A 19,517-nucleotide genomic window follows, 5' to 3' on the forward strand; every position below is an offset into this window, starting at 1 on the left:
CACACACTGGACAGTAACTATAATGCAGAGGCTCACCCATGGGCGTGAGAGTTCTGAGACCCACGTCATGTTCCCATACTTGGGGATCTGGCATTTGGAGGAAGAGCCCTGGAGCATTTGGCTTTGAGGGCCAACAGGGATTTTATGCAGGAGTTCCACAGGACTGGGGGGAAACAGAGACGCCATTCTTGAGAGGAGCAACAGGGTTTCATGTGCACTGGGTCCCAGGGCAAAGCAGAGACTCCATAGGAATCTGGGTCAGACCTCACTGTAGTTCTTGGAGGATCTCCTGGGAAAACAGAAAGTGACTGTGGCTCATTGTGAAGGAAGGACATTCAAGGCAAAGGTCTCAAGGATAATCATCAGCATGCACTCCTCTAGAGGTGGAAATTTTGGAAAAACCTGGCCCCACCCACCAATGCTGAGAAGCCCCAGGCCAAACAATAATCTGGGTGGGAATGCAGCCCCACCCATCAACAAACGGGCTGCCTGAAGACCCTAGGGTACATAGCCACCCCTAATCCCACCCAGAGACAAAGCCCCATCCATCAGAGGGATAAGAATCAGCTCCACCTACCAGTGGGCAGACACCAGTCCCTCCCATCAGGAATCTTGCAGCAAGCCCCCATACCAACTTCAGCCACAAGAGGGGCAGACATCAGAAGCAAGAAAGTCTATACCCTAATGTCTGAAAAAAGGAGACCACACCAAAATCTATACAAAATGAAGGCAGAGAATTATGACTCAGATAAGGAGACAAGAAAAAAACCCAGAAATGCAGCTAAGTGATCAGGAGATACCCAGCCTCCATGAGAAAGACTTCAGACTGATGATAGTAAAGATGATTCAAGACCTTGGAAATAAACGAGACAAAGATTGATGAATTACATGAAACATTGAGAAAAGAAATAGAAGATTTAAAGATTAAGCAAGAAGAGATGCAAAAGACAATCACTGAAATAAAAAATCACAAGAAGCAGCCAGCAGCAGTATACAGGAGGCAGAAGAACACATAAGCAAGCTGGAGGACAGACTAGCGGAAAACACTGACATGGAACAGAAAAGAGAAAAAAGACTGAAAAGAAGACAGTCTAAGAGAACTCTGGGACACCATTAAATGCACCAACATCCATGTTATAGGGGTGCCAGAAGGAGAAAAGAGAGAGGGCCAGAGAAAATATTTGAAGAGATAATAGCCAAAACCTTCCCTAACATGGGAAAGGAATCACTCACTCAAATCCAGGAAGCACAATGAGTACCATATAAAATAAACCCAAGGAGGAACACCCTGAGACACATTTAATCAAACTGACCAAAATTAAAGACGAAGAGTAAATATTGAAAGCAGCTAGGGAAAATAAAAAAATAACATACAAGGGAACCCTGATAAGGTTCCTGGCACATTTTTCAGCAGAAACTTTGCAGGCCAGAAGTAAGTGGCATGATATACTTAAAGTGATGAAAGGAAAAAACCTCCAACCAAGATTACTCTACCCAGCAAGGTTCTCATTCAGATTTGAAGGAGAAGTCAAAAAGTTTACAAACAAGCAAAAGCTAAGAGAATTCAGAACCACTAAACCAACTTTACAGCAAATACTAAAGGAACTTCTCTAGGTGGAAAGGAAAAGCACACAATTAGAAAAAGTATATACAAATGACAAGGCTCAACAGTAAAGGTATACATATAGTAAAGGTAGGAAATCATCCACACACAAATATGCAACAAAAAACAGAAATCGTGAGGAGAGTACAAATGTGGGATACTGGAGATGCACTTGCAATTAAGATAACAACTTAAAACAATCTTTAACAACTTAAAACAGATTCCTATATCAAAACTTAAGGGTACCTACAAACCAAAAATGTACAATAGATACACGCAAATAAGAAGAAAAACAAACCCAAATGTAACACTAAAAATCATCAAACCACAAGAGAAGAAAAAATACCAATAAAACCAAATCCAAAACAGTTAATAAAATGGCAATAAGAACATACTTAGTGATAATTACCCTCAATGTATAGGACTAAGTGCCCCAGCCCAAAGACATAGACTGGCTGAATGGATACAAAAACAAGACTGGTATATATTCTGTCTTCAAGAGACCCATTTCAGTTCTAGGGACACATATAATTTGAAGGTGAGAGGATGGGAGAAAATATTTCATCCAAATGGAAATCAAAAGAAAGCTGGAGTAGCAATACTCCTATCAGACAAAGTAGATCTTAAAGAATATTATAAGAGACAAAGAAGGACATTACATAAAGAGCAAAGGATCAATTCAGAAGATATAACAATTATAAATATATATATGCATCCAACATAGAATCACTCCAATATATTAGGCAACTGCTAACAACCTTAAATGGAGAAATTGACAAGAAGACAATAATAGCAGGGTACTTTAACACCCCACTTACAGCAATGGACATATCATCCAGACAGAAAATCAACAAAGAAACACAAGCCTTAAATCATGCATTAGACCAAACAGACTTAATAGATATTTATAGAACATTCCATCCAAAAGCAGCAGAATACACATTCTTTTCAAGTGCACAGGGAACATTCTCTAGGATAGATCACATTCTGGGCCACAAATCCAGCCTCAGTAAATTTAAGAATACTGAAGTCATATCAAGTATCTTTTCCGAACACAACACTATAGGACTGGAAATCAACAGGGAAAAAAATGCAAAAAACACAAACACGTGGAGACTAAACAACATGCTACTAAAAAAACAATCAATCACTGAAAAAATCAAAGAGGAAATTAAAAAATACCCAGTAGCAAATGACAACAAATACACAACAATCCAAAACCTGTGGTATGCAGCAAAAGCAGTTCTAAGAGGGACGTTTGTAGCAATACAAGCCTACCTCAGGAAACAAGAAAAAGCACAAATAATCAACCTAATTTTAAACCTAAAGCAGCTAGAGAGAGTAGGATAGACAAAACCCAAAGTTAGCAGAAGGAAAGAAATCATAAAGATCAGAGCAGAAATAAACAAAATAACAATGAAGAAAACCATAGAAAAAAATCAAGGAAACTAAAAACTGGTCCTTCGAAAAGATTATTGATAAAACCTTAGCCAGACTCATCAAGAAAAAAAGGGAGAGGGCTCAAATCAATAAAATTAGAAATGAAAAAGTGTAAGTTACAATGGACAACATAGAAATACAAAGAATCACTATAAGTAACTGTATGCCAATAAATCGACAACCTTGAAAAAATGAACAAGTTCATAGAAAGTTACAACCTTCTAAGACTGAACAGGGAAGAAATAGAAAAGACAAGCAGATCATTCACAAGTACTGAAATTGAAACTGGGATTACAAAACATCAAATGGGGTGGCTCAAGATGGTGGAAGAGTAAGACATCATGCTCATCTTCTCCCACAAATGCATCAAAAAAAGCACATCTACATGTAAAATGACTTGCAAGGAATATCTACTGAATGCTGGCAGAAGAACTTAAACCTCCAACAAGGGCAAGAAACTCTTCACATAACTGGGTAGAACAAAAGAAAAAGAGAGAGAAAGAATCAGGACAGGACTAGCATTTATGAGAGGGAGCTGTGAAGGAGAAAAGGAACCCACACCCTGGGAAGCCACTTAACAGACCAGGAGATCAGCCGAGATGGAGGGACCTCAAAGTTGCTGAGAAAAGTGCAGCAGCTGAACTGAGGAGGGCAAAGTAGAGTGAGAGCCACACAGATCATCTGCACCACTGCCCCGGACTCCATAGCCTGAGATGCTCAGGCAGGGGCTGGGCACTGAGACTTAGGCTCCGGAGGTAAGTCCTGGGGAGAGGACTAGGGCTGGCTGTGTGGGAACAGCCTGAGAGGCTAAGGAGTGCTGTTCCATGGGCAGGAGAGTGGTGTGCTACAGGCTAGGGAGTGGAAGGCCATGGCAGAGGGACCTGGGGAAGGTCTGGGCTTGCAAGAGAGGCAAGGCAACGTTGGAGAGGGCAAGAGGAGGAGAGGTGGACCACCATAGGAATCTCCTGGCACACACCTGCATGTGCATAGGCTCTCAGAGGGCAGGGCGCCTCTGGTGCAGGCTACAGGTGGCGAGAAGCCACTTGCTCCGGCTACAAGAGACCAGGCACTTCTTGTGCAGGCTACAGCTGGCCAGGAACCTCTTGTGTGGCCTAAGGGCAGCAGGGGGCTAAGTACAACGTGGTGCCTCTTGTGTGATCTACAGGCAGCAGGGACAGACTATGGCGGTGGTCTTGGAGGCCAAAGGGAGGCATGGCCTTCCATCACTGGGGGCATGTGAGTGGGCTTCACCTGCAGCCTCAGTCACCTCAGCAGTCAGGAAAAAAAAAAAAAAAAGAGGGCACTGCAACCAAGCACCACACATTATTGCTCTTACCCCCCTGGGAACTCACCCGCCCTGTAGCTGCCAGTGCCAAATGCTCTGGGCAGAACCAGATGCTTGATTACTGTCCCTTCCGAAGACCCTACAACTAGGAGCAGTTTGTGCAATACCTCCTGCATGGGCTAAGCAGGACGGGATGCTGCTTGCATGGTCTACTGGAGGAAGGGGCAAGCCACTGCAGTTATCTCTGACTCCAGAGTTGGATGTGGCCCCACTTGCAGCCCTAGTCACCCCAAGTGTACCACAGAGGAGGGCATTATGACCGTACATCACCTGTTGTCGCTCTTGCACTCCTGGGAGCACACCGGCCCTGTTGCTGCCACTGCCAAATGCTCTGGGCAGGGCCCACATGCTTGATCTCTGTCACTTCCCAGGATCCTGCAACTAGGAACAGCCTGTGCAGCACCTCCTATGTGGGCTAAATGAGATGGGGTGCTTCTTTCATGGTCTGCAAGTGGCGGGGGCAAACCACTGCAGTTATCACTGACTCCAGAGGTGGTCGTGGCCCGCTACCACTAGGGGTCCCTGAACAGGCACCGCATGTGGCTCCAGTCACCTCAGAGGAGGGCATTGCAATCGAACACTAACTTTTGTTCCTCTCACTCCCCTGGGAACTCACACACCCTGCTGCTGCCACTGCCAAATGCTCTGGGCACCTTGTAAATCTGCCTAGGTTCATTATCACTTCCCAGGGCCCTGCAACTAGGAGTAGCCTTCCTGCAGGTCCTTGCTGCTGTTAAGAGCCCAGCAACCAGGCACTGACTACTAGCCCTACCCATTGCCTCCATCTCCCTGGAAACACTTCAGCATCCTGGGGAAAACAGCCTGCTCACACCGAAGAAAGAGACAGCAACTATCCAAACACCCATGCCAGAAATAAATACAAACCCCCCACAAAATATAAAATACTTCTTGCATAGAAGTAGCTCTCCAAGACTATAGTTTGGCTTCCCTAAACTCATAGAAAAAGAAAAAAACATAAGCAAGATGAAGAAGCTCAGGAACCATTCCCAGTTAAAAGAACAGGAGAATTCACCTGAAGCAGCATACAATAAAACAGACCTCTTCAGTCTGACAGACACTGAGTTCAAACGGAAAGTAGTGAAAATACTGAAGGAATTAAGGCTGAATATCAAGGAATTAAGAGCAGATATGAACAATAATCCAGATTCCTTTAGACAGGAACTAGAAAATGTAAGGCGCAATATAGAAAAATTAGAAAATTCATTTGTAGAGAGGCAAACTGAGCTAAAGGCACTAAATAACAGAGTGAATAATGCATAGGAATGAATTAGTGATGTGGAAGATTGAATAATGAAAATCACCCAATCAGGACAGCAGACAGAAAACCAAATGAAAAAAACGTGAAAGCAATATAAGAGATCTCTGGGATAATATAAAGTGGGCCAATCTACACATGATAGAAATTCCAGAAGGAGAAGAAAAAGAAAAACGGATTGAAAATATGTTTGAAGAAATTGTGTCTGAAAACTTTCCAAATCTAAAGGAAACTGATATCAAGATACAGCAAGCACAGAGGGCCCCAAACAGGCCCACACCAAGACATATTATAATAAAAATTGCAAAAGTTAAAAGAGAGAATTCTAAAGGCAACAAGAGAAAAATAAAATGTTAGTTATGAGGGAACCCCCATGAGGCTATCAGCTGATTTCTCTACAGAAACACTACAGGCCAAAAAATTTGCAACCTAGAATACTCTATCCAGCAAGAATATAATTTAAAATAGAAGGGGAAATAAAGAATTTCTCCAACAGAATAGACTTGTGGTTGCCGAGGGGGAGGGAGTGGGGTGGTTGGGGAGTTTAGGATTAATAGATACAAACTATTGCCTTTGGAATGGATTAGCAATGAGATCCTGCTGTGTAACACTGGGAACTATGTATAGTCACTTATGGTGGAGCATGACAATATGCAAAAATAGAATGTGTACATGTGTGTGTAACTGGGTCACCATGCTGTACCATAGGAAAAAATTGTATTGGGGAAATAACTATTAAAAAATAATATAAAAAAAGAAAAAAAAAAGATCATGGAAATGTTCCAGATTAAATGAGTCTAAACGTGACAATTAAACACAGTACCCAGCCTTCAAAAAGAAAGAAAGAAAGAGAGAATTTCTCCAACAAACAAAAGCTAAGAGTACAGCAATACTAAACCCATTCTAAAAGAAATACTGAAAGGGCTTCTCTAAATAAAAAAAGAAGAAATAGGATGGAGGAAACCACAGTTGGAAAGCAATCACTTAAGTAAACCAGCATACAGATCTAAAAGAGCAAAAAGAAAAAAAAACTACTGTAAAAGCAATGATAAACACAAGGAACAGCAAAAGGACAAACATGAACATGTTAAAAAAAAAGACTTCGAAATCATAGAATGTGGGGAAGGAAAGTAAGAAAACATAGATTCTTTTTATTTTAACAATGTATTTGAGCCTATATGACTATTGGGGTAAAGCAGGCAGATATAAGAAGGGGTTAATATACTTAAAAAACAGGGCAACCACAAATCAAAACTAAACATTACACTCACAAAAACTAAAAAGAAAAGTAATCAAGCATAAAATAAATGGAAATTATCCAACCAAAAAAAGAAAAAAAGAAAGCAGAAACATAGAATCAACCAGAAAACAAGATTTAAAATGGCAATAATTACATATCTATCAATAATTACCTTAAATGTCAATGGACTAAATGCTCCAATCAAAAGACACAGAGTGACAGTTTGGATAAAAAAGCAAAAACCTACAATCCGCTGTCTACAAGAAACTCACCTTAGTGTAAAGGACACATATAGATTGAAAGTGAGGGGATGGGAAAAGATATTTCATGCCAGCAGACAAGACAGGAAAGCAGGAGTTGCAATACTCATATCAGACAAAATAGACTTTAAAATAAAGGCCATAAAGAAAGACAAAGAAGGACGCTAATGACAAAGGGGTCCATTCAATAAGAGGATATTACAATTGTTAATATATATGACCTTAATAGAGAAGCACCCAGATACCTACAACAAATCCTAACAGACATAAAAGGAGAAATTGATGGGAATACAATCATACTAGGAGACTAACACCCTACTCACATCAATGGATAGATCCTCTAGACAGAAAATCAGTAAGGCAACAGAGATCCTAAAGGACAAATAGAAAAGTTAGACTTAATCAACAATTTCAGGACATTACCTCCAAAAAAATCAGAATATACTTCTCAAGTGCACATGGAACATTCTCAAGGATTGATCACATACTGGGGACACAAAGTTAACCTCAACAAATTTAAGAATATAGAAATTATTTCAAGTATCTTCTCTGATTACAAGTGGTATGAAAGTAGAAATCAACCACAGGAAGAGAAATGAGGAAAAACTAACTACAAGGAGACTAAACAACATACTACAAAAAAAACAATGGTTCAATGAGGAAATCAAGAAGGAAATTAAAAAATACCTTGAGACAAGTGATAATGAAGACACAACCCCTCCAAATCTATGGGATGCTGCAAAAGCAGTGCTCAGAGGAAAATTCATAGCAACACAGGCCTTCCTCAAAAAAGAAGAAAAATCTCAAATTGACATCTCATCACCTAAATGAATTAGAAAAAGAACAAACAAAACCTAAAGGCAGCAGAAGGAGGGAAATCATAAAGATAAGAAAGGAAATCAATAAAATAGAGATTCAAAAAAAAATACAAAAAATCAATAATACCAAGAGCTGGTTCTTTGAAAAGGTAAACAAAATTGATAAACCTTTGGCCAGACTCACTGAGAAGAGAAGATAAAAAAACCAAATAAACAAAATAAGAAATGAAAAAAGAGAAATCACAATGGATACTGCAGAAATACCAAAAACCATAAGAGAATACTATGAACAATTGTATGCCAACAAATTTGACAACCTAGAAGAAATGGACAACTTTCTAGAGACTTACAGCCTGCCAAAATTGAATCAAGAAAAAATAGACCAACTGAACAGACCAATCACTAGAAATGAAATTGAATATGTCATAAAAACACTCCCTACACATAAAAGTGCAGGGCCAGATGGCTTCACAGCTAAATTCCACCAAACCTACAAAGAGGAACTTATACCCATTCTCCTTAATGTTTTCCAAAAGGTTGAAGAAGAAGGAACACTCCCAAAGACCTTATATGATGCCACTATGACTCTAATACCAAAACCAGACAAAGATACCACCAAAAAAGAAAACTATAGACTGATATCTCTGATGAATATAGACACAAAAATTCTCAACAAAATTTTGGTCACCTGAATCCAACAACAATATAAAAAAGATCATACACCACGACCAAGTGGGATTCATCCAAAGTTCATAAGGATGGTTCAACATATGCAAATAAATCAACATCATACACCACATTAACAAAATAAAAGTCAAAAACCATATGATCATCTCAATAGATGCAGAAAAAGCATTTGACAAAGTCCAACATCCATTCATGATCAAAACTCTTACCAAAGTGGGTATAGAGGGAACATCCCTTAACATAATCAAAGCCATTTATGACAAACCCACAGCAAATATAATACTCAGTGGAGAAAAGCTGAAAGCCTTCCCACTAAAATCTAGAACAAGACAAAGATGCCCACTCTCACCACTGTTATTCAACATAGTACTGGAAGTCCTAGCCACAACAATCAGACAAACAAAAAATAAAATGTATCCAAATTGGCAGAGAAGAGGTCATATTGTCACTGTATGTAGATGACATGATAGTATATATAGAAAACTCTAAGGATTCAACACCAAAACTACTTGAACTGATCAACAAATTCAGCAAAGAATCAGGATATAAGATTAACATTCTGAAATCAGTCACACTTCTGTATACTAACAATGAAATATTAGAAAAGGAATACAAATATACAATACCTTTTAAAATTGCATCGCAAAAATTCAAATACCTGGGAATACACCTGACCAAGGAGGTGAAACACTTATATGCTGAGAACTATAAAACATTAATCAAGGAAATTAAAGAAGATGTAAAGAAATGGAAAGATGCTCCCTAGGTTGGAAAAAATAATATTGTAAAAATGGCCATACTACCCAAAGCAATCTACAGATTCAATGCAATCCCTATCTAACTACCCATGACATTTTTCACAGAACTAGAGCAAACCATCCAGATATTTATATGGAACCACAAAAGACTCAGAATTGCCAAAGCAATTCTGAGGAACAAAAACCGAGCAGGAGGTGTAACTCTCCCCAACTTCAGACATTACAAAGCCACAGTAATGAAGACACTGGGGTACTGGTACCAAAACAGATATACAGACCAATGGAACAGAATAGAGAACCCAGAAATAAACCCAGACACCTATGATCAGTTAATCTTTGACAAAGGAGGCAAGAATATAAAATGGGAAAAAGACAGTCTTTTTAGTAAGTGGTACTGGGAAAACTGGACAGCCACAAGTCCCAAGTACTAGATTAGAAACTTTAAGGTAAAGCAACCCAAAATGATACTTGATAAAGCTAAAGGGTAAGAAAATAAAGCTTTCAGTCACATTTCGAGTTTAGTATATTTTGAAGAACTTCACAGAAGCATGTACAGGAAGACATTAGGTACTAAGCAAACAAAGATTAAAGCCATATAAACAAATCATTATACTACTGTGACCAAATAATTACAGCTATTTTTTAAACTGTGAACAATGTCAGTGAGTTTAAATCTTAATGTAGATCTACTCATTTGAATGTAAAAACAACTTTCTGAAGTAGGTACTATGATCTATAATGGATGGTTGACAGCACTGGGCCTTAGAGAAGTTAAGCCATTTACCCAAGATCACAGTCAGCAGGCAGCTATTATTTGAACTGAGGCTGTCCAATTCTTGACCCTGCCTTCCTGATCATTATACTACACTGCTGTGCAGCTTTGTGGACCTGACTGAGATTTACTTAGTTTCAAGGTCTTCAGTCTAGTTTATGTGAGGTTAAATTCCTCAAAGAACATGAAGTACAGTCCAAGCTACCTGAGCAGCTGACTATGAGGCTGGGTTATGAATAGGAAAAGAAGTTATTATCTTTACTCTAGTAATGATAGCGTCATGACAGGGTGTAGGACAAAGCTTACTTAAAATTAAAAATACAGTGGTGTATAGATTAGATGAAGATACTGAGATTCAAAGAGGATAAGTGATTATTCCACATAAGAGACTCATAGACTTTGGGGCTGCAAGTGACAGGAAACTTCACTCAAATGGTCTTAAGCAGTAAGGAAATATATTTATGTCACTTATTAAGTCCAGAGATAGGGTAGCCTTCAGTGACCTTCTGGGTTCCAGCTGTACTTCTTTTCAATTCTCTTGTCTCTTTCCTCTACAATGGATTGGCTTTAATTTCACAAAGAGGCAGAAGTGGTTACAGGCATTCTATTTAAACATGACATTGTGCAAAGGAAGAGGGGACCATCTCTCTCTCTGAGTCTTTATTTTAGGGATGAGGAAACTTTTTAGAGCTCTCTCCCAACAGATTCTACTCACATCTCATTGCCGTGATTGACCCACTCCTACACTGATCACTGGTAAAGGGAAAGAAATTGCTACTCTTGGGCCTGAGGTAGATGGAGAGTAGAAGCAAATAACTATCACCATTACAGCATATCATGCTGCATCTCCAGCCAATATACATTTTGGCCCAGAAGACCCACTCTGGTCCATGACCAGACTCCTTTGTTTAGTATCCTCTGCCAAGGACATATCTCATCATGTCTCAGGACTCCTTGGACTAATAGACAGAGATATCAGGCTCACAAGACATTTTATCTAATATAATAGATGATCTTGGCCATAATTTAAGTATCAGGGTAACTTTTGAGGGGCCCATCAGTTAGGTCACAGACACCAGGCAGGGGTCAGGAACAAAATCCCTAGGAAGAGAGCATTGGCAAGAGTGAGGCAGTATGGCAAGAGTTAAAGTACACAGAGGAAAGAATACCGAGATTCAGGGGGCACAGATATTGATCACTGGGTTCCTTTACTCCTTTGTGACCATGAGAGCAACACAGGGGCTCATGCATCCATATGAGAACTCAGACTGGGAAGACAAATGTTATCCAACTTCATCAGATACATGGACTTTGGAGTCTTTCATAATCATATAATCTTAAGTTTGGAAACTAGGACAGGGCAGATCCCGGGTCAGACCTTGATACAAGAGCCGCAATAGAAAAGCTGGGAGGATGAAGACAGAACCAACATTAGGGTCTCCCTCCTGGGATATCAAAGTCAAATGACCTCTTTTAGACTATCTAAGGACCTGGAATTTAGATAGTTCACAGAGTATAGGAAGCTCTAAGAGGGAGATGTGAATCTTCTATAGACCTAGCAGATGGGAGCACTAGTAATTTATTGAGGAAAACGGGGGGGGGGGGGGGGGGGGGACTATGACAATATTTCTGTCCCAATTCTTTGGTAAGGTTTGTACTGTTTGTACCTATAATGGAATCAGTGTACAGCTATCTAAACACCTTATGATACAGCTGTACATTTATACATTTACTTCACAGGAAGATATCTACAACCTATTGTGAGGGAAAAAAGCAAGTTATAAAATAGCACATGTACTATGATCCCTTTTATATAAAATGATTCTGAAAGTAGCAGGTATGTCTTCTTTATTTGCTTGAGTGTAAAATAAAGTCATATTCTCTTATGGTTTAGATGATAATCACTTCAAGGCCAGTCTTCTCAACTTAGCACAAAATACAATTTACCTTCTGCAGCCTTCCTGCCCCAAGATTCCTCAGTGACATTCGTCAAAGTCAATTTTATGGATCTTTTCACAGAACCAGCTTTTGGTTTTGTTGATTTTTTTCCTACTATTTTTCAATTCTTTATTTCATTGACCTCTGCTTTGGTTGTTATATTTTTTCTCCTTTATAGCTTTGGCTTTAGCTTGTTTGAGGATGCAACATTGGATTATTCCTCATATGACAAAACTCCTACATAAGCCTTCTGAATCAGTCTCTTTGTCACTGCTAAGAAAGCTTGAGGATTCAAATGCATCACTGCTTGTCAAAGTAAGCCTTGACCTCGTCATAATGGATGGGCCTTTCCATCATAGACACCACTGGCTAGGATCACAAGCTTCCTCTCATATGAACTAAAAGCTAATGTCTGCAGCTCACCCACCATCAAATCTAAGTCTTCCTCACACTTAGTTTCAGGGCAGAAGCCAGTCTACCACTTCTCTGTTTTTTCTTGGTCATGGGCATTTTTTGTCTTGGGGACCAGTTCACTATCACTCCAAACTGTTTATGACCACTGTTTCAATAACTCTGAATATCAAAGAAAGATCTGAAACTTGCCCCTCTTAAAGGCACCAGTGCTCCTTATATAAATTTTCCCCTCTGCATATCACACACAGACATAGAAATATGACTGGAAGGATTTTCACCAAAATACAGACAATCATCATGGAATATTTTGGGTGATTTCTACATAAAAAACTTATGTATTTCTGACTTTTTAGAATGATAAGCATATATACTTTTTGGAATTAGAAGAGTAATAAAGAGCCAGCGCTTATCACTTACTATGTGCAAATGCCTTACATTTAATCCTTCACAAGACCTCTGTGAGGTAGGTGCTATTACTATCCTTATTTTACTAGTGAAGAAACTGAGGCAGAGAGAAGTTAAGCAACATGCCTGAATCACACAGCTGGAAGTAGCAGAGCTGAGATATAAACCTAGGCAGTTTGTTTTTACCTTCTATGTATACTATATAAAGAATTAGTTATTGGAGTTCCCATCGTGTCTCAGTGGAAGTGAATCTAACTAGCATCCATGAGGATGCAGGTTCGATCCCTGGCCTTGCTCAGTGGTTTAAGGATCTGGCGTCACTGTGAGCTGTGGTGTAGGTCACAGACAGGCTTGGATCCCTCGTTGCTGTGGCTGTGGTGCAGGCTGGTGGCTACAGTTCTGATTTGACCCCTAGCCTAGGAACTTCCATATGCTTTGGGTGCGGCCCTAAAAAGACAAAAAAAAATTATTGAAATGGAAAGGAGTAAATTAGTAAGAATTCAAAGATTAATGTAAATTATGTGCCCCATGTATTAATATTAAATTGTTTTTGAGTTACTAAAAGATGAATGTCCTCGTTGGTCCAAAGGTATATTTCAGGATCTGGCCACATTTTCATCACCAATAAAATCTGAAAGTATTTAGGTGCTCCTGCAGCATATTCATATGCATGACCAAATGTTCTTTGCTTTTTGAATTTGTTGGTTTATTCAGCAACACTTATTGTTTCCAGAAATTAAGTTCTTAGAAAGCTAAAAAATGATCACTAATCACACTCTGCAAATGATAGATCTCCAAAGAACTTAAAGCAAGTTGCAGTTTTATTGAGATGCACCAGCCAGAGGCAGTTTTTAGAGATCATTTTTAGGTTAAGAAAACATGTATGATTATATAATCAATCATGTTTTAAAGCAAATGTAGGTGAGCAAGAAGGTGAGGTGGAAAAGGCTGGATTACTGAATATGGATGGAGTGAACAGGTAAACAAAATAAAATGACATCTAGAGTCTTGACTTGAAGGATTAAGGGGTATACTGATACCATCGACCAGGATAGAAAACAGAAGAATGGCAGATCATGAGGAACATAATGAACTAGATTTTAGGCATTGAGTTGTCAGTCATGTAAAGGATGTCTAGGTGGGGCTGGCTGAAAGAGTATTGGAGATACAAGTCTGGGACTTAAGATGTTTTGGCTATAAGTGCCAATGTGAGAGTAGTTAGATTATATACTTCAAGTTGTCAGACTCTGGATAAGTTTCTCATTCTCTCAGGATCTTAGGATCCTCATGTATAAAGTAAGGATGATTTAATAGTTTTGTCACCAAGACATTAGGAGGATTAAATCAGCTATTATAGGTAGAGTGTCATATATAGGGGCCAGCAATGTGCAATGACTGAATGAGTGACACAGATGTGAAACATTGACTGATGGTGACAGGTCTTGGCGGCCAGGGGACTTACAGTGTCTTCAGGCAGAGTGAGCACCTGCAAACTGGAGCAAGTTGACTTCTGTGCCATTATGTTAATGTAACTTGGACTAGATCTTATAAATCCAATTTTTCTGTATTAATATCTCCTCTGGAAGTAGACTAAGACCTAGCAGAGAATTAGTGACAGAGAGGAAGTGACATAAGTATATTGGGCCTTAAAAGGAATGTATGCTTGAGAAATTACTGCATAACAAATGCTATGATAATGTCATAATTCAGCTATATGGTAGAAGTTATTTATGCAACAATTTTAAGTTACTTTCATTAATTTTTCCCACCACAATTGGCATCACTAGCCTGTAAAACACAGTATGTTAGAGTACAATGAGCAGAAGTTTTGTAGTTAGAAGGCCTGGGATCGTTTTAACTTGAATTCTGGATCCATCATTTACTGGCCCCAAATCCTGTCCTCTACATATCATCCATCCAGTAGTTCAGACTTGGAGTCATCTTCTAGTTCTCCCTTTCCCTTAACCCCCCAAATCCAACTGATCACCCATGCTAACACATCTGACTCCTGCTGTCTCTTTAGTCTGCCTAGTTGTCGTCATCCTCACTGAGTCAGCCTTGGTTGGCACTGTCATCATCTCAGGCCTGACTACTCCAACAGCCTGCAACTAGCCAATCTCCTTCAGTCTAGCAGCCACAATGGCTCCAGGGTTACTTTCTTAAAACATTACTCTGCTGATTTTGTAAGCAATGGAAATACACAGAGATTTTAAAAGTCTGAGCACTTTAGAATGACATAGAGGCTCTTCACAATCTGGTTGCAAATGTATGTCCCAGACTCAACCCCCTGACTTCTCACTATGTATGTACGTGATGCTTTGCTAGTCAATGGAATTGTCACCATTTTTTCACTATCTTGGTCATCTGTGCTCCCATATCTTTGCACATGGCTTATTCCTGCCTAGAAAACTCTTCCCCTTCTACTTTAGCTAGCAAATGTATTGACACTCTTTGAGAAACAACTTATTACTCTTAGGAAATTTCCCAACTCTTCCTGAAAGTTGAGGACTTCCTCCTCTGTTTGAATGATTTTAAATATTTATAATGAACAGTGAGGTTCTTGAACTTATTTCCCCTTATATTCCTGGAACCTGGCTGAGGGTGATACGTAGTACAAAGTATTCAATTTTAAAATACTTTCTTAGGATTTTCCATTGTGGCTCAGTGGTAAAGAAGCCTACTAGTAACCCGTGAGGACGAGGGTTCAATCCCTGGCCTCGCTCTATGAGTTAAGGATCCAGTGTTGCTGTGAGCTATGGTGTAGGTCACAGATGTGGCTTGGATCCTCATTGCTGTAGCCGTGGTGTAGGCTGGCGGCTATAGCTCCAATTCTACCCCTAGCCTGGGAATGTCCATAATGCCACGGGTGTGGCCTTAAAACAACAACAACAAAACCTTAAAAAGTACTCCTGGGCAAATCCCTATACTTCTCTGAACCTCAGTTCTTTCATCTGTAAAGTTAGAAAATAAAACCTACCTTGAGAAACTGTTAGTAAATCAAACCCAATAATTTACATAAGAGCACTTTGTAAGACATACATTATTGTAATTTTTTTTTTTTTTTTTTTTTGCTTTTCAGGGCTGCACCTATGGCAAATGAAAGTTCCTGGGCTAGGGGTCCAATCAGAGCTGCAGCTGCGGGCCTACACAACAGCCAATAGCAACGCCAGATGGAGCAGTGTCTGCCACAGGCACTACAGCTCATAGCAACGCTGGATCCTTTAACCCAGCCATGGATGGAACCCACATCCTCATGGATACTTGTCAGATTCTTTTCCGCTGTGTCGCAGTGGGAACTCCATAATTCCTAACTTTTAATGTCTCAAAATAGCCATTCTTTTTTTTTTTTTTTTTGGTCTTTTTGTCTTTTTAGGGCTGCATATGCAGCATATGGAAGTGCCCAGGCTAGGGGTCTAATCGGAGCTACAGCTGCCGGCCTACACCACAGCCACAGCCACGCCAGATCCGAGCTGTGCCTGCAACCTACACCACAGCTCATGGCAATGCTGGATCCTTAACCCACTGAGCAAGGCCAGGGATGGAACCCGCCACCTCATGGTTCCTAGTCGGATTCATTTCCGCTGCGCCAGGGCGGGAACTCCCAAATAACCATTCTTATGCATGGATCTAACTAACACCTGGAAAATAATAGACTCGTAATAATGTTTGTTGAGTTACGTCCAATTTGAAGGCATTCTGCATTAGTCAGGCCAGTCACTGTGACAGGCACAGAGGATTGGGAACATCTAAATGAGCAAGATGTTAACCTAGCCCTTTTATTTGTTTTACCCTTGGAGGTTCTCTCTCCACTGGATGGCAGCATTCACTCAAGTGCAGTATCAAGAAGCTACACAAGGGGGCTCCCCAGGATTTCCCAAATGAAGTCTGTAAAAACATCTTCCATCAACCTGAAAGGCTCTGAGTGCTTAAGTATTAATACTATTTGCTTTCTTTTGGAATAAGGCAATAGAGAAACACAAAAAAAGTCACAAGCCTGGAAACAACATCTTTCATTTCTATCAATCCACTGTCTGAGACTTTCTTTGTTTTCCTTAGTCTTTTAAAAGAGCCAATAGGGAGAATCAATTAGTCTCCTTTCTGAAGGGATTTAGAAACTGTGAGATAGTCTGTCATTCAACTGAGGACAGTGAATTATTTATTTTCAAGATGATTGATTCCAGGTTGAACTAAACAGAAGACAAATCTGATAATAGAGGAGTTCCCGTGGTGGCGCAGCAGAAACGAATCCGACTAGGAACCAGGAGGTTGTGGGTTCGATCCCTGGCCTTGCTCAGTGGGTTAAGGATCTGGCGTTGCCATGAGCTGTGATGTAGGTCACAGACGTGGCTCGGATCTGGCGTTGCTGTGACTCTGGCATAGGCCGGTGGCAACAGCGCCAATTAGACTCCTAGCCTGGGAACCTCCATATGCCTGGGATGCGGCCCTAAGAGGACAAAAGACAAAAAAAAGAAAAAAGAAAAAAAAATCTGATAATATTTAATTACACTATTCCCACGAAGATCATGCAAATAGTAGAGATGGGGAAAGCCAACTAAATGAAAGTACATTTATTGCTTTTCTTCTGGGGAAAAAAAAAAAATGCTTCAAGTAGTAAAGCAAATAGCCCTAGATAAAGAGTCAAGGGCATGGGAGTTCCTGCTGTGGTGCATCGGAAACAAATCCAACTAGGAACCATAAGGTTGAGGGTTCCATCTCTGACCTCGATCAGTGGGTTAAGGATCTGGCGTTGACGTGAGCTGTGGTGTAGGTCGAAGTTAGGGCTTGGATCCTATGTTGCTGTGGCTCTGGCATAGGCCAGTAGCTGTAGCTCTGATTGGACCCCTAACTGGGAACCTCCGCGTGCTGCAAGTGCAACCCTAAAAAGCAAAAAAAAAAAAAAAAAAAAAAAAAAGAGAGTCAAGGGCTTGTTCTAATGCTGGATGTACTTCCAACTTTGGCTGCTTATATGATCATGTACCTTTAGATTTCAACTTTTTCATCCTTAAGTGAGGTTTTTGAGTGATGTTTTTTTTAAAAAATCAGCTTTAATGAGATATTATTTGCATATACAATGTATGCAGTGCACCATTTTAAGTGTAACTTGATGAGTTCTGAAAAGGTATGTAGTCCTGTAACCACCTCTATTATCATGATATAGACCTTTCATTTCATCACCATAAAATACTGCCTCTTGGTAGACCATCTCCTTTCATTATTCCTGGCCCATGGAAAACTCAGATCTGGTTTTTAACAGTGCAGTTTTGCCTTTTCAAAAATGTCATGTCTGATTTCTTTTATTTAGCATAAAGTTTTTGAAATCATCAGTGTCATGCATATCAGTAATTTATTTATTGCTGAATTGTATGCCATTTTATGAATATATCACAATTTCTATCTGTCAGTTGATGAACATTTTGGGTTGTTCCCAAGTTTTTTTTTTTAAACTTTTATTAATAAGCCTACTATGAAGACTCATACACAATCTTTGTATATGAGTGAACATATGTTTTCATTTCTTTTGGGTAAATACCTAATGAGTGACATTGCTAGGTTAGATAGTAAGTGCATGTTTAAGTTTATGGGAAATTACAAACTGTTTTCTAAAGTGGCTATACCATTCTCATTCTCACTGGCAATGTTGAGAGTATTAGTTGTTGCATGTACTTTTTAACATGTGGTATTGTCAGTCTTTTTCATTTTAGTCATTTTAGCGGGTGTGTAGATTTATCTAATTGTTACCTTAATTGGCATTTCCCTAATAAATAAGGATATTGAGCATCTTTCCTTGTATTTATTTGTCTTTCTCATATATTTTTGATCAAAGAAGATATCTTTAAATCTTTTACCCATTTTTAAAATTGAGTTGTACTTTTTATTACTGAGTGCTTTATATATTCCAGATATCATTGTCAGACAGATTTTTTTCAAAGATTTTCACCCAGTCTTTGGCATAACATTATGGTTTTATAATAGTTTCATTTGAAGAGAAAACCACTGGTATATATGTAAACACTCAAATTACTCAGATCTCAATGTCTTCACACTTTAAATGAAGTCTTTGGGCAAATGTTCTTTTCTTTTTATAATGGTTGTTGAGGTATATTTCATATACCATAAAATTCACCCTGTTAAAGTATACAATTCAATGAACAATGCCACTGGTAATTGATAGGGATTTCATGGCATCTGTAGTCCCTGTCAAATTACCAATGGCATTTTTCACAGAACTAGGACAAAAAACTTTTGACTTTGTATAGAAACACAAAAGACCATGAATAGCCAAAGCAACCTTGGGAAAGAAGAATAGAGCTGGAGGAATCAGACTTCCTGACTTCAGACTATACTATAAAACTACAGTCATCAAAGCAGTATGGCACTGGCACAAAAACAGACACACAGATCAATGGAACAGAATAGAAAGCCCAAAAATAAACATACCCATGCAGTTATGGTCAATTAATCTACAGCAGAGGAGACAAGAATACACAACAGAGAAAAGATAGTCTCTTCAATAAGTGGTGCTGGGAAAACTGGACAGCTACATGCAAAATAATGAAATTA

The sequence above is a fragment of the Phacochoerus africanus genome, chromosome 4 (genome assembly GCF_016906955.1).
Source record: "Phacochoerus africanus isolate WHEZ1 chromosome 4, ROS_Pafr_v1, whole genome shotgun sequence".
NCBI lineage: Eukaryota > Metazoa > Chordata > Mammalia > Artiodactyla > Suidae > Phacochoerus > Phacochoerus africanus.